Here is a 15,317-nt window from a genome sequence, read left to right on the forward strand (position 1 = left end):
TCCTCCTTTTCCAATTGACTACTGTCCATTTAAGAAACAAAATAGCTGAAAAAAACTGTCTCAGATTTATTTTTTGTAATCTGTATAGTATAAACACTGAGAGCTTGCATTCTTTTTGCATAGTTAAATAATAAACAGTCTCTATTTGTTTGCCTCTGAATGTAACTTAATCTATGTAAAGATTTTTCAGATGTAAAGGCCATATTTACAGTACAATAAAATAGGATTCTAGAAGTTCCAAAATGGGTCCTTTGCTTAACGAAAAAACAAATCCTCTCAGCATTTCAGGATTCTTTGAAGACCCTTGGATACTCACAAGTTCAAACACTTTGTGATATGTCTGCATAAAAGCAGTAATGGTTGCATTTGGCTCTAGTATTAGGATTCAGATACTGGTCTTACAGAACAAACCATTAATAAATGTTGTTTGTTTTTTTTTCCTGAATGTCTCAACTTTTATTCACCAAATCTTACTCTCCTAAAAAATTTTCAAGTCATCCTCATTTAGTTAAGTATTAACGTTACTCCAGCCAGAAAAGAAGTAGCATTAGTGGGTTAAAAAGGGTTAAATGCATTCCTTTCACAGCAGTCTCCACAGCTAAACTGAGCTTACAGGTGTAAAGCTTTGTGTGCGACAACTTTTCCTCCAGATCAAGAAGTTTCCCTCTGCTGCTTAGAATACCCGCAGCCTCTCCCATCGTGTCTGATGGTTGATACCCCACTAAAGGACGCGGGAGCTGGCAGTGATTTGGAGGAAGAAAATTAGAGGGCAAAAGTTGGCCAAGGGGAGTGGAGCTGTACCGATTTTTTTGTGCTTCTCGTACAGGGCATGGTTACATCTTAATTGCAGGACGCTGTACCTGTCGCCCAGGGACCTGAGTCAGCTCGGCAGTAATGGACCAGCAGCGTGGCTGCCTTTGCTTAACTGAAGTTTTGTAGAAGCTGCATTTAGGAAGGTGGTTTTGCAGTAATAGCGTTAACTGTTTCGGTTGCGTGATTTCATGTCCTGACTCTTAAAGTCTAGTGTCCCATAAAAAAACCCAACACACTTACCTCTGCCAGAATGCTTATCAAAGTTATGGGCTAGCTGAGTTGACTTTTGTGGTTGCTTTTGGGTGACTGGTAAAAGTAACATGAAGTGTAAAGATACGAAGTGCTGGATTCTCCTCAAGCAAGAAGAGACACCCGTGCATGACCTGAAGAGTTAACAGTACAAGATCAGTGGCATATAGGGTAGGGGAACAGAGGTGCACTCTCTGTCAAGAAAATTTTCGTATGTATTAGTTTGTTTTATGACTAAATATACTCTGACTGTCTTCATGCCGTGTTCTATCTGTTGCTAGTAGTCTTTGAACAGCTGTGTATCAGAGTTAGAAAAACTGGTCTTGAATAGAGATTTCAAACCAAAGCTAATGGCCCTGTGGATTGGTTTAGGGAGGATGCTTCTTGGAGGAGGTTGAAGCATTAAGGAGGAATCCCTGATGGCTGAAGGACAAGCAGCTGTGTCTAGAAAAGCGAAGATACCTGAATGGGATGGTGCAGGCAGAGGACGAGGATGTTGCTGTTGAATTAATGTGGAACGATGTAATTGTGTTTTGAATAGGATAAAGATAAAAGGAGAGAGAGAGAGAGATAAGCTGGAGAGAAGGAAGTCACATTAAATCGGATCGGATTCCTTTAATTCCTGGATGAAAGCTTTAGCTGCAGAAAGGGCAGAGGTTGTGCAAGACGGATGCAAGCCTGAGTTTGGAATTGCACAAAAGGAAATGAAGATGGTCGTTCAGGGGAAAGCAGAATAAAAATGTGGCCTTTGCAGATCAGGAGGTTCAGAACAAGCTTGTAATGGAGTTGAGCCAGAGGAGTGTAATATGAGTAGAGGAGGTGAAAGAAGGGAATTGAAGGCAGAGTGACTGGGAAGTGATGGTTGGCAGATTTCTAAAGATCTATGGTTTTTTTCAGCATCTGTTGAAATTTTTCTCTAGCAACCTCCTTTGATTTCTTTGTTTTGAATTTTTTGGGCCATTGCTGTAACTATTGAGTGGCTTCTTTACATGCATGCTTTACTATTAAGTAGTAAAGGACATAGTCTGTATACTCATCCTAGAAACCCAGAGTGTAATTGCTTAAGAAACAGCATCAGCATGCTCACGTTGCATCATTAATGCAATCCAGGATCCCAGCAATGGACATTTAACTTACTGTTCCATAAATAAGCCTCGTACAAAGATGAATGTCTTCTATAAGCAGGGGCATTCAGTGAGGGCTAAGCTAAGATTTTTGTATTTAAAAAAAAAGTAAGTTCCTACTGTGGACTTTTATAAGAAACCTTTTAACTTCATGCCTTGAGCCATATTTTGGTATTGTAAGAAGCACTTGGGAAATCACAAGTTCCTTAATACTTTCCTTTAGTCAATACTGTGCAGGCATATTCTTCATTAAAATGTGTGAACGTGTAAGCATTCTTCCCCACTGCCTGTGTTTTTTCTTCCACCTGTGAAGGAGAGCAAAACAAAGCACAAAGTATGCCTTCACAAACTTGAGTTTGTATTCTACATCAGCTCCTGATTTGGAGGACCTTTTTCTTAGTGATTTTCAGTGGATCAGATGTTCTGGTTGTGAAGATGAGATTCGTTTTCCAGCTGGAGGTGAGAATATGTGCCTTCCATCAACACATGCCTTCCCTCAAGCCCAAGTGTAACTTAATAGTGATCTTGCTCTCAGTTGGAGACTGCCACTCAATGCCAGTGAAGAAGGGTCTCAGTTCTCCTTGAGTCCAGCACTTCATGGTCATGCTAATAACCACACACAGTCTGAGGGACAACATTATTCATCTTGTGTCTTTCATTTTATTTTTGGTACATCTAGGTGTTGATACGGAAATTTGGGAGATTTGCTACGATTTTTGGTGGGGACAAGGTCCTGACTCAGTGATGTGCTATGGACGTAGGTTCACTCATCTCTGCTGGCTGTGCAAAACATGAATAGTATAGCAACTTCTATTTCTCAGGCTGTTTTTCACTTACTCATGAAGGTACATTGGATTCCTTCAGAGTGAGTAAAAGGGCTGACCTGGTCGTAGGGAGCCTGGCATGAAGGGGCTCCAGGACTGGACTCTGTCTGGAGGCAGGGGTATGTGTTGTTTGTAGTCCAGAGTGACTCAGTAGTTTTCAGCAAAGTATTTATTTGTCTTCAGATTTTTTTTGGTCTTTATTTGTCTGCATTTCTGAATTGATTGTGACCAAACGATACAACTCCATACATCAATTTGAAAGCACGGCTTACAAATTTCTTAAATAACTTCCTATTGCTAATGATCGATTGCTAAGAAGCTCTGCTCTGTCATGCTGAGCTTGCGTGGCTCTGCTTGCACTTGGAGTTGAAACCTTTATTAGTTATTCAGGTGTTGCCTAGTCTTTGCTATTGGATTCTCTGACTTCTTGGCCTCTCGCTCTAGTCTTCGAACAGGATATCTGTGTTCCTTGCAAGTGCTTCTGAAACTGCTGACTTTGTTGTGAACATTCTTGCTTTCTGTTCTGATGCTGTCAACTTTTGTCAGTATTATAGGTTTCCGTGTTGGGTAGCTCAAACAATTTGTAATTTTTTTGGGGTTAAAAAATGAGTTCTGACTGTTGAAGGGTTTATAAAACAGCTCTAGATTTTGGGACTGATGGATGATGACTGTTTGAAAGAGAAGTGTCATGAGAAATCGCTCAATTTAAAAAATTCTTTCCTACCCACTTAATCAAATGACTGCTGTCTTTTGGTGAAACTTAGGCATAATTTTTGATCAACCTATCACAAAACCAAAGGGGGAGGAGGCTAAACTTGAACTGAGGCTGTAGTGAGCAATAGGAACATGCATTTGGTTTTCTTCCTGCCTTGTTGCCCCCTTTCCCTCTTCCCTTAAGGTTTGTAAGGCATTTGTTAAAATGTGTTTGATAATTCACTGTATGCTCAATATATGCAGTTCTGCAATAGTCATGTAAGGATAAGAAACTTCACTAACCTAACAATACTCTTTTTTTAATGAATATGTGGATGATAGTTAAAATATCAATACTCTTGATACAGGTCCTGCCTTCCTGAAGAGGAAAAAAAGTGCTGAAAGCCAAACTTGGCTATAGATTGCTGCTTGCTTTGAGGGCATTGAGAGTGCCCATTGATTTCTAATGCAGGAGGGAGTTTCAGATACACCTTTTTATAAACTATATATATTCATAGCATGTTTTGGTATTTTATAGCCAAGTAATATTTCAAATTTCTAATTTATCCTTCTTTGCAAGCTCATTTCAGGGAAAGTCTTTCCCTACTTGACAATGAGATTTGTTGTGACTGATGTAATGTAAATGAATGTGCCCAAAAAGTCACCCAGCAAAAAACCTCTAGCAGCTGATGCTCCAGAGTTCATGCTGGAGAAATGTATCAGGACTCAGATTTTAAGGGGTGATTAGAAGACATAGGTATATTTGAAAATCCTAGTCTGGGTAAAAGGGCTGCATGGGAAATCTTTGGTTTGTGGTATCTTCTCTTGCTTGTCCCACAGCAGAGCTGAAAAGAGAGATATTCCGAAAGTGATGGCTTTCCAGCTGTGGTAATCAATATCTACATTCACTCCTGATCTGTGTTGATGCACCCGAGTGCAGGATCAAACTGAGGATTCTTTCTGCCACTGTTTTACTGAGGATACCTGTTTTGGGACCCTTGTTGTGGCTAATGATATGCTGTAATGCATTCATGATGCAGAAGCGTGTTGCGTTCCAAGTAGTGTCATGATAAATTTTGTGGAGATCTGCCCAAATTATGGAGGAACTACAGAGGAAATTAACATTCATTGTAAAACATTTGCCACAAGAGCATTACAAGTGTACGTGTAGCACTGTTGTGGTAGATCTGGTATTCATAGAATCATAGAATGGTTAGAGTTGGAAGGGACCTTCAAAGGCCATCTACTCCAACCCCCCTGCAAGGAGCAGGGACATCCCCAACTAGATCAGGTTGCTCAGAGCCTCATCCAGCCTGACCTTGAAGGTTTCCAGGGGTGGGGCTTCCACCACCTCTCTGGGCAACCTGTTCCAGTGTTCTACAACTCTCATTGTAAAAATTTTTTTCTTAATATCCAATCTAAATCTACCCCCCTGTATTTTAAAACCATTACCCCTTGTCCTATCACAACAGGCCCTACTGAACAGCCTCTCCCCATCTTTCTTGTAGGCCCCCTTGAGGTACTGGAAGACCGCTATCAGGTCTCCAAGGAGCCTCCTCTTCTCCAGGCTGAACAGCCCCAACTCTCTCAGCCTGTCCTCATAGGAAAGGTGCTCGTGGCCCTCCTCTGGACTTTCTCCAACTGGTCCATGTCCTTATGTTGGGGGCTCCAGAACTGGACACAGTACTCCAGGTGGGGTCTCACCAGGGCAGAGTAGAGGGGGAGAATCACCTCCCTCGGCCTGCTGGCCATGCTTCTCTTGATGCAGCCCAGGATGCGGTTGGCCTCCTGGGCTGTAAGGGCACATTGCCTGCTCATGTTGAGCTTCTCATCCACCAGCACTCCCAAGTCCTTCTCCTCAGGGCTGCTCTCAATCCATTCTCCGCCCAGCCTGTATTTGTGCCTGGGATTGCCACCACCCGGGTGCAGGACCTTGCACTTGGCCTGGTTGAACTTCATGAGGTTGGCACGGGCCCACCTCTCCAGCCTGTCAAGGTCCCTCTGGATGGCATCCCTCCCCTCCAGCGTATCGACGGCACCACACAGCTTGGTGTCGTCGGCGAACTTGCTGAGGGTGCACTCTATCCCACTGTCCATGTCACCGACAAAGATGTTGAGCAGGGCTGGGCCTAACACGGACCCCTGAGGGACGCCACTTGTGACTGGTCTCCACTTGGACATCGAGCCGTTGACCACCACTCTCTGAGTGCGGCCATCCAGCCAACTCCTTTTCCACCGAGTGGTCCGTCCATCAAACCTATGTCTCTCTAGTTTAGAGAGAAGGATATCATGCAGGACAGTGTCAAAAGCTTTGCATAAGTCCAGGTAGATGATGTCAGTTGCTCGTCCCTTGTCCACCGATGCTGTTACCCCGTCATAGAAGGCCACCAAATTGGTCAGTCACGATCTGCCCTTGGTGAAACCATGTTGGCTGTCACCAACCACCTCCTTGCTCTCCATGTGCCTTAGCATGGTTTCCAGGAGAATCTGCTCCATGACCTTGCCAGGCACAGAGGTGAGGCTGACCGGCCTGTAGTTACCCGGGTCTTCCTTATTCCCCTTTTTAAAAATTGGGGTTATGTTCCCTTTCTTCCAGTCATCGGGGACCTCACCAGACCGCCACGACTTCTCAAATACAATGGCCAGTGGCTTGGCAACTTCATCCGCCAGTTCCCTCAGGACCTGCGGATGGATCTCGTCAGGTACCACGGTCTTGTGCACCTTCAAGTTCCTCAGATGTTCCCGAACCTGCTCTTCGAGTACAGTGGGTGGTTCTTCATCCTCGCAGTCCCTGCTTGTGCCTTCTACAGCTTGGATGGTGAGACAAGAGCCCTTATCAGTGAAGACTGAGGCAGAAAAGTCAATGAGTACCTTAGCCTTCTCCACGTCCCGGGTAACCAGGGTATTGTAACATTATTCTGATACTTCAGGTCCCCTTTGTAGTCTTCTCAATAGTTATACCAGTCTTTAAGTGACTCAAGACTAACAACTTTTCTTAGGGCTCTGCTTGTTAAAATGTTACTGCAGTTTTCCTGTCAAACACTGCTTAAAGGTCAATCGAACTCTGTAAAACCTTCAAAAGCCTGATGATGTTCAGCTCTCTGAATTTTGGGTCCTTCTGCCTGGCTCTCAGTGCTTTTCCCTCCCATGTCAGCTCTGCTGAGGTTTGTGATCCTTCCACTTACTGTGGCTGCCTCCCGCCAGATTTCTGTCCTTTGAGAGGACGGGGATCCTTGTCTTCAACTCCCATGGGACTGAGCCAAAGCCACTTCTCCTCCTTGGTAGACTGCCCTTCTGCTTCAAGGGAAGAGGATCACTGGCTTGTTCCCAGATGATGTTGTTGCCAGCTAGGTCCATGTCTGTTCTCTGAGTCTGGATAACGGTGGGTGTGGAGGGTGAGGTCCGGTACAATCAGAAGATCAACCCTGCCCCTCTTGGACACTAGATTGTGGTGTCTTCTTATGCAGTATCTCTTCCTCATTCATCTACTGATGTGGTTCAGTTTTTTGGTTCCTAAATAGTCTTTTTTTTTCGGTATTGTATTTTCTAGAAACAGGGCTTCCTGCACGTTAACTATAACAGGTGTATTTCCAAAAATGACTGTGACTCCCATACTGACTCTCTTCTCTCTAGTTTTGACCTCTTTATTTTAAACTACATCAAATTTGCTATGATTGTCTGTGGAAAACTTTTAGATAATAAAGCCGTCTGAGCCCTTCTACTCATCTCCTTCCCTTTGGCTTGCCAGTGGCCTCCTGCGTAGTGTATGGATATGCTGTTCTGAGGAGATGTCTTTCGGAGTGCCTGTCAGATGAAGTTTTGCTCTTCAGAGCCGCAGGTGCTCCCTTATAGTACTCCTCTGAAGCCATTGCAAGATTTGCATTAATCTGAGGAGGAGACATCATTGCTGCAGGGATGAACCATGCAGCAGCAACTGTGCTGAGTGACAGCCAAGCATGGAACCATGTCTGTCTCTTCAGATGGAGGTACGCTCAGTGCAGAGGAGAGCTTTGCACACGGAAGATTACATCTGTGCAAGCTTTTTAATACTTTAGTGGGATAACTAAAGGGAAGGAGGGGAAGCTCATGTTTTTTTTTCCCAGAAACATTATTGTGTGAGTGTTTAGCAGCAAAGGTGGCTGAAGAGCTGCAGGGGAATGCTGAGCACATGGACAGTATGGGTTCCACCAGGCTTCTACAAAGGGTGTTGGCTGGTTGGATAAGTTCAAGTGAAAAGCCAGCGTCACCTGAAGTTAAAGATGTGACTATGTGAAATCATAGAAAATGTCAAATGATGTAGAGCTGTTTAACAACATCAGTAGGAGTCCAACCTGAAAATTGGGTAAAGTTAAAGAAAGTTAAGAAGCATGCCACTGCTGCTGGGCATTTGCCGTCAGACAGTGAAATCTGGTGATTCCTCTAGTAATTTGACCAGCTCTGATTTGTCTACCTACACCAGATTCACTCTACAATCTCTCTCTCTTCTTCTTCTTCTTTTTTTTTTTTTTTTTTTTTTTAAGGAAATGAATTTTCCCAGACCAGAAGACTGTAGCAATTGACCATTCTTTAGAAAAAGCATATTTCAGCATGTAGTATTAATACAAGGTTTAGAAAAAGTTTATGTAAGTAGATGCCTTTTAATGGTGCCTTAATTCTGAAAGTGTGATGTATGTCAGTGTGGAGGCTACAGCCCTGACTTGCAGCTCAAAAATTGCCCAGAAGAATAGCAGTGTGTAGGAACACGATCTGTTCCAGAAATGTCTCCTTAGAGTATTGCAGCCCCTGAAATTCTGTGGGAATGAAAAAAAATCCATCAGCTATTTCAGAAAATGTATACAGTGAAAATGTTGATTCATTTTGATCTCCTAGGCTGTATCAAGAGGAAAAGGAGTTTTGAACTGTGCTTTTGTTGCGCTTTTCAACTTTAAGCAGGACTTTGATACTTGAACATAGAGAGTGAGTCATATTTAAAAAGTCTTATCATTGGAGCTGATTGAGCAATGTATTGGCAAGGCCGAAGAGTCAGCAAGTTTCGTCAAGCTCTTCTTAGCCTGTGGTGCTGACAAATGTTAGTAAACCTTCTCCTGTTTCCCCAGAACCATTTACGGGAAAAGCTAGCTATGTTGGTGGGCTCTAGGTGTGAAAGAGTGCTTTTTACTTCTGGTGGGAAGAGCTAATCTTTTTGGTATGTAAGACCAGTTCAGAATGTTTGGAATATGCCATTGTGTTGCTGAAAAATGTTTTGGTCACTGATACTTGTTGCCTAAAGGAGCAAAGTTAGTGTGCACTCTTTTTGTTATGTTTGAATGCTTTATTTGTAACATAAAGGCGGTGTTGATGAAGGGGTTTTGTAGATTCCTCTGGTAGTGGAACTCTGTTCCTTCTTTTCTGAAGCCTACAAGAGATGCTGAAAAGGGGGCCTTTCTCTAAACATTATTGATTCCTTTCAGAGCTTGGAAAACATGCAGCTAAAAATGACCTCAAGGCGCCATCTGCTTCAGCAAGGGAAGTGCCTTCACACCTCTTGACTGTTAGATTCGTTGAGCTTTCCTTCTTGCCTAAATAGTGTCCTTGAGACAATAGTCCTTTCTACAGCTGCATGACACAGTGATCCAGATGGGTTCATTCTCAAGGACTGCCTCTAGTGTGCGCACTGCTGCCCTTGTTTTGTGTTCTCTCGCCCCGCAGATGTGTTGCACGTTGATTGTTTGCCTCTCACGGTGCAGCTGTGCACGAGTAGTGGCTCATTTGGGATCTGCCCACTGCAAGCTGCCAGGCATCCCTGGGAGAGGGGGGGGTCTTTCGTTGAAGAGGGATTTTCTTTGTTTGAGTCCTTTCCTCTGACCTCGTGGTTCTTCACAAGGAAGTAGGTTCACCATCTAGTTGCACAGTCAAGTCCTGTAGCATCTGGTGAGGTAGATGGAACATGTTGCTCTACTGTTGTTGTATCTAGCATTGCTATTCATGTTATTTCTGACCCTCTGAAACCTGCAGTTGCTGTGGGAGGCAGTGGAAACTGTGGTGTCCCTGTGTCTCTCTGTTTGCCCAGTCTTGGTTTTAGAAGTGTAATCGTCAACAGTCATCAAAGTTTTTCTATGAATCATGACAGGAAGACATTCTGAACTTTACAAGTTTTCATTCATGACTTTCCTTCATTTTCTATTTGTAACCCAGTACTTCATTAATCACCCATGTAATAACCTATTTTATCATACTTTTCCCAGTCATTAGTCTTTGATGAAGAACCTTGTCAAATGCATTTTGAAAACATGAGGTTGAGCAGTCACCAATTTTTCTAGTTTTGCCCTGATGTTGATATACCTAAGACCTCTTGTACATTAGTTAAACGTGACCTTTTATACATGAATCTTTGCTGCTTCCCTTTCAGAAAAAGGAAGATAAAAAAGGAGTATGGCTTCCCAAAAGTTCTTGCAGTTCTTCCTTTCACTGGGCTATGAAAACTTTCACAACAGAAGTTGCAGTAATTAGTCTCATAGGAAATCAAACATTGTAACAATAATTTTCTTAAAGTCAAATTAACATCATCCTCTATACATGAAAGCACAGTGAGTAGAGGATCTGGTACCACAGGGTTTTTCTGGTGCTGGAAACATGTTATATTCCCTCTTGGGAAGCAGCATCTTGCCCGTTCAGTTACTTAAATTTGTCCTTTTAGATCTGTGAGATCAAATGGTAGTTCATGCTAAATTTGCTAGCAGTGACAGCCCGATAGTTTTCCTGTCTTCATTGCTCTGTCATTTAACCTTGGGTGAATTTTTGAGAAAGATGTAGTAGAGGCGAGGAAGGAATAAGAAGAGAAGTTTTCAGGGGAAAATAAGAATTATTTTTTTTTCTTAGTCAGTCTGTTGCAACTCTTCAAATATTCCCATGGTTTTGGGTTGCCAGGTGGAGTTCTAGGGTGAGATGTGCAAGCAGATATAGCAGAGTCCAACAGAGCTCTGCATCGCATCTCTGTAGGACCTCAGAAGGGTCCTGGCTGCTACCCAGGGATCGGATCCGGAGTAGCGATGCCCATGTAGTGCATTGCATCCGCTTGTGCTCAGGCCTGCTTTTTCCTGGTGCTGCTCCCCTCATCCATATTTCTGGGGACACCTTTTACTTTACTGAGTAAATTCAAACAGCCTCTGATTTCAAAACTGCAAATAAATAATAAGAGTTGGGTTTTTTTTTTAACTATTGAGAAGAATAGACTGGCATTTTAGAGGTACAAGCAGTCCTTGCTCCTGACTGATTTCATTGATACTATGATGTTTATGTGGACAAAAGCTATTTTAGGTCATATTTATGACTTTGTCAAGATCTTCATCAGCTGAGAGCTGGTGAAAGTGAACTGGATGATGGCACCACGCTCCAACTGATGGTGTTTAGCGATCCCTCTGCCCCACCCTCATTTGGCAGGGAGAACAGATATGCGGTCCAGCATTCAAAAATGGACATGGACCTCTTAAAGTCTTTTCTTATTTCTAGCTTTTCCTCAGAATAGATGAGTTGTTTACTAAATGTACCCCAAAGAGGCAGCTGGAAAAAGCCTTTTCATCAAACCATAATTCTGTTTTGCAGTATTTTCATGAAATAACTTTTTTTTTCCCCAGCTCCCCTAAAGAAAGCCCCATAGACATTTAGATTTATGCAATGGATAAAAAGAGAGCTTGCATGAGGAATGACAAGTAACGATGATTAATATAGTAAATGAGTGCCTATAAATATTTTGAGGATGCTAGGGAAAGTGGAAAAGAGATTTTGAGATTTTGCAGTTCTTTAATATGCTGTGATATGTGAATCCAGTTCAGTGACACTAAACTTTTGATTAAAATTAGATACTTGCAAATGGCAGTAGAGGGGGCCTGAGGAAGTCATTTCTATTTTATTGTGTATTTAAAAAAAAAGATTCTTTGGCTTGGAGATATTTATTTTTATTATTAGACTTAGGCTTGTTTCTGAATTTTGTCTCTGAGCAAAGCTTTTTTTTTTTTTTTTTTTCTTGCCAATACAACTAAGTCTTTAAACAAATTTCTTATTTTGCGTATAGCAACAATATACTGCATAACTCTGGATTTATTACAACGCAACTGAGGCTGAAAATTGTCCTCTTATACTGTGTACATGTGCTAATTAGCACTGTATTCCTCTACTTTAGCCTAAATTTAAGCATTATGATTATTCTCAAAACCACAGTTAATATTCTTTTTAGGTGAATCTACATAATATCTTTAGTATATTTTTAATTTAGTTTCATTAATGTATTTATTTTGATTCCCCATGGACTTATCTGTGTCCATATTGAACTTAAGAAACAGTCATGTCATACACACTTAAAGGATTGCTGACAAGCTGAGGTTTCTATTCTGTTAAATGGAGAGGGGGTATTAAATTCGTATCTAAAGAGTCTGTTATTTCGTGTGACTGACTCCCAGAATGTCTGCTATAAAACTTCATTGTTCTTACAAGCTCTGAAGCATAGCTTTTAAGTTCTATCTTGCTATAATATTCTGTGTTATTTTCTCTCTTGATTCTTTTGATGCTTTTCTTTCGACTCTACAAATTTGATCAGAATCTTTTAATTAGAAACCACAATGCTATAAATAGTAGTAAATATAAAATTCCTTACATCAAAGTGCGAGCATAGAAATAGGATTTTTTCATCAATTTATTAAAAAAAGTAATTCTTCTCTTGATAGAAATTGTTGTTATCTCTTCCAGCAAAACTTACTAAAAAGCATCCAAGTGCTTTATGCAGGATACTTCAGAATTAAGAAACGTATTATGAGGAATTGCACATTATATAAAAATATATTTTAAGTTATCTTTTTCCTTATTTTAATGGGAAAAAATATTAGTCATCATGTTACTATACTGCTTTCAACACTCAACTAATTATTCACAATGTGAGGAAAATTTCTAAAATATTTCCTTTCAAAATTTTTGTTAGTTTGATTATTAAGAAAGTGCATAGTTTGTAAATGTTTCACTGGCAGTTAAAATATTTGACATGAAAATCTCCCAGATAGATTTAATGTTACCTCCAGTACAGTGCAATGAGGCTCAGCATCGGTCTGAAATGATATACATTGGTTGTAGTTTATAAATGTGTATTCTCTTTGAAGATGCTTATTCTTCTGGGCCAATTTCTGGGGAAAGCTGATCCTCAGCAGGGGTACTGAAGAGATTATATCAGAAATCATCATTATTTTGTTGTGTTTTGTTATAATAGTAGAGAGTGGTACTTGGTACCGATTGCCCATCTCCTCTGTCACTGCAGTGATCCCTGAAGCATGGAGCAGGTGTTTAGAATAATGGGAATTGCATCCCTCTTGGTTTGGCAGGAAGGTTTGCGTACCACTTCCGTTTTCTTAGGATTCAAGCTTTTAATATTTGTTTTAGATAAAATATCTTTGTGCTTAGCGATTTGAAGTAATCTTTCCCACTCCATCTACTTTTGTTTCCGTCCAGGCGTTCACTGAGGTGTTTAAGCTTTGCGATCTTTGACCAAAGCAAGCACTCTCATAGTTGCATTAGATGCATGGGATGCTTAGTATTTTCTATAGAGGGCCTTGCAAGGCAGTGCACTTTATGTGCCACTAGAAATTGCATCTGAAAGTACTGCAGCTAATTTCAGAGTTGTTACTGATATTTTCCTTCTTCAGTTGCATGACATGAAAATTTCAGAACTTTTTGATGGTTTTGGAGACACGGGCACTGCATTCTTCCATTAAGTTGTTAGATTCTCCTTTCCTGGCTGTTGTTCATGTTCTGCATTAAGCGCATCTCCACTGGTCTCCAAGAACTCCCCTTTTATGACTCAGTTGTCAGCCGTGGATGTGTCACGCCTATGGTTGTTGAAAAAGCCTCGAATTTTCTGAAAAAGTTCCTTGGTTTGAGAACTGAATGACATAATTGATTGTCTTGCTTCAGTAGCTTAGAGGAGCCTTTGCAGGTGTCTGTCTTGTTACTTCTGCCTGAATGGGATGATATAGATGGCATAAAAGTACTTATTTCCTTTCTTTGGGTTCTTTTATTGACATGTGCCTATGAGCGTAAGCTTCCTTTGCAGCTGGCCATTGTACCTGTTCACGGAGCAGGCAAATAGATGTGCTTAAAAATAATGTGAAGCCTTAAAATCCATTTCTTTATTTTGTGGTTCTTAACCAGATATTCAGAAAAATTGTTATCCTAAAGAATGTGGTGGCTGGCACTCTTAAGGTGCATTTTTTTTGTTACGCTGAATGAGATCTGTTAGCTGTCATTGAAAGGGGGAATCTGTCTTCCTCTTCATTCTCTCTTGCATGTCCCCTCCAGCTTCTTTCCATCACATCTAGTTGTGGTGTGACTATATAGTTTATTTGAATCAGTTTATTTATCTGACAAAACTGGATCCACTCCAAGTCATGATTAATTTTGTGATGCTGATCTGACTTTCTGGTTAGTCAGACGAGCCAAGAAGAGGTGGCAGGCGGGAACACGTGGCCAGGATGGGGCAGAACTGTCTGTTTTTGGCAGCAGCCCCCTGTACACGGTGTTGCAGTGTATTGCAATCAGGGTTGAAGGATTCTTTGAGTCTGAAAGGTTTGCAATTTCTGGAAAGGGCTGAGTTTGGCTATTCAAAATGTGCATCTTGGTATCTCAGTAGGTTTGAGATACACTTGAAGTACACTCGGTTGCACTTGAGCTTAAACTTAGTGGTGAGCTTCCTGTGTTTGCACCGCTTGTATTGGGGCTGGTTACATCTGTGTAATGTTTTTTATCTTAATTTATTAATAGGTGTTTTCTCCCTTAAATCCACATTAACAGCTTCTGTAAGGGAATAACTGTGGTCCAGGGTCACCTCAGAAATACATTAGCCTTGTAATTGTTTATCTTGGAGACGTGTTCAAGGGAGGAAGTTTCCTAGACCAAATCAATATGATGCAATATACCTAGCAGTTAAAAACCAAACCAAACCAAAAAACAGTCACTTTTGCTCTTATGGTGTATGAGGTGAATACATTTTAATGACAAATGCTACATTTAGTATATATATTTTTAGAAATTGAAGTTAGGCTTTTTATATTCTTCCTTACTAAAAATTCTCTTTTGGTACCAGTGCGTGGTCGTATAGAAGACTGGGTTATACCATGTACACAGATCTAAATGATGGCATAAGGAGCTATGTTGTTAACAAACAGAACTAATAAACTGCTGTAGAATGTTCTTTGCATTTAATAATGTAATGATGAAAAGCGAACAACTGGTTTGCCATTAACTCCTTTGATCAGAAAGTGGTTGTTGTGGTGCAGGTAGGTCAATGAAGGTTAGTTAACGTTAGCAAACATGCTGCAGTGGAACAAGGGAGTGACAAAACTAGAATTGGCCCCTACCACCTTACTCAGTTCTTGGCCTGTCACATCCTTTTTGTGAGCAGCAGCCTAAAAATTCACATCCAGCAGGAGAAGATAGAATTTTTAAATTGTTCAGAGCAAACTCTGCTGTCTGAGAGCTGGAAGAAAAATGCCAGTGCTAATGTGATAATTTGTTGATGTTTTTTGCTGTATTTGTTGTTGCACTAGCTGCTGCAGGCCAGAAATGGTTAAATGAGGGCCGTACCTGTGGGTGGCCG

At 41.2% G+C, this 15,317-nt stretch overlaps 1 protein-coding gene across 5 annotated transcripts in view; it reads left to right on the forward strand.

The window, feature by feature from the left end:
* The window catches only part of ADAM22 (ADAM metallopeptidase domain 22), a 139,362-nt gene that overhangs the window by 1,110 nt on the left and 122,935 nt on the right, over positions 1-15,317 (forward strand). The gene's annotated exons all lie outside the window — the stretch shown is intronic.

The sequence above is a fragment of the Chlamydotis macqueenii genome, chromosome 2 (assembly GCF_036417535.1).
Source record: "Chlamydotis macqueenii isolate bChlMac1 chromosome 2, bChlMac1.mat, whole genome shotgun sequence".
Lineage (NCBI taxonomy): Eukaryota > Metazoa > Chordata > Aves > Otidiformes > Otididae > Chlamydotis > Chlamydotis macqueenii.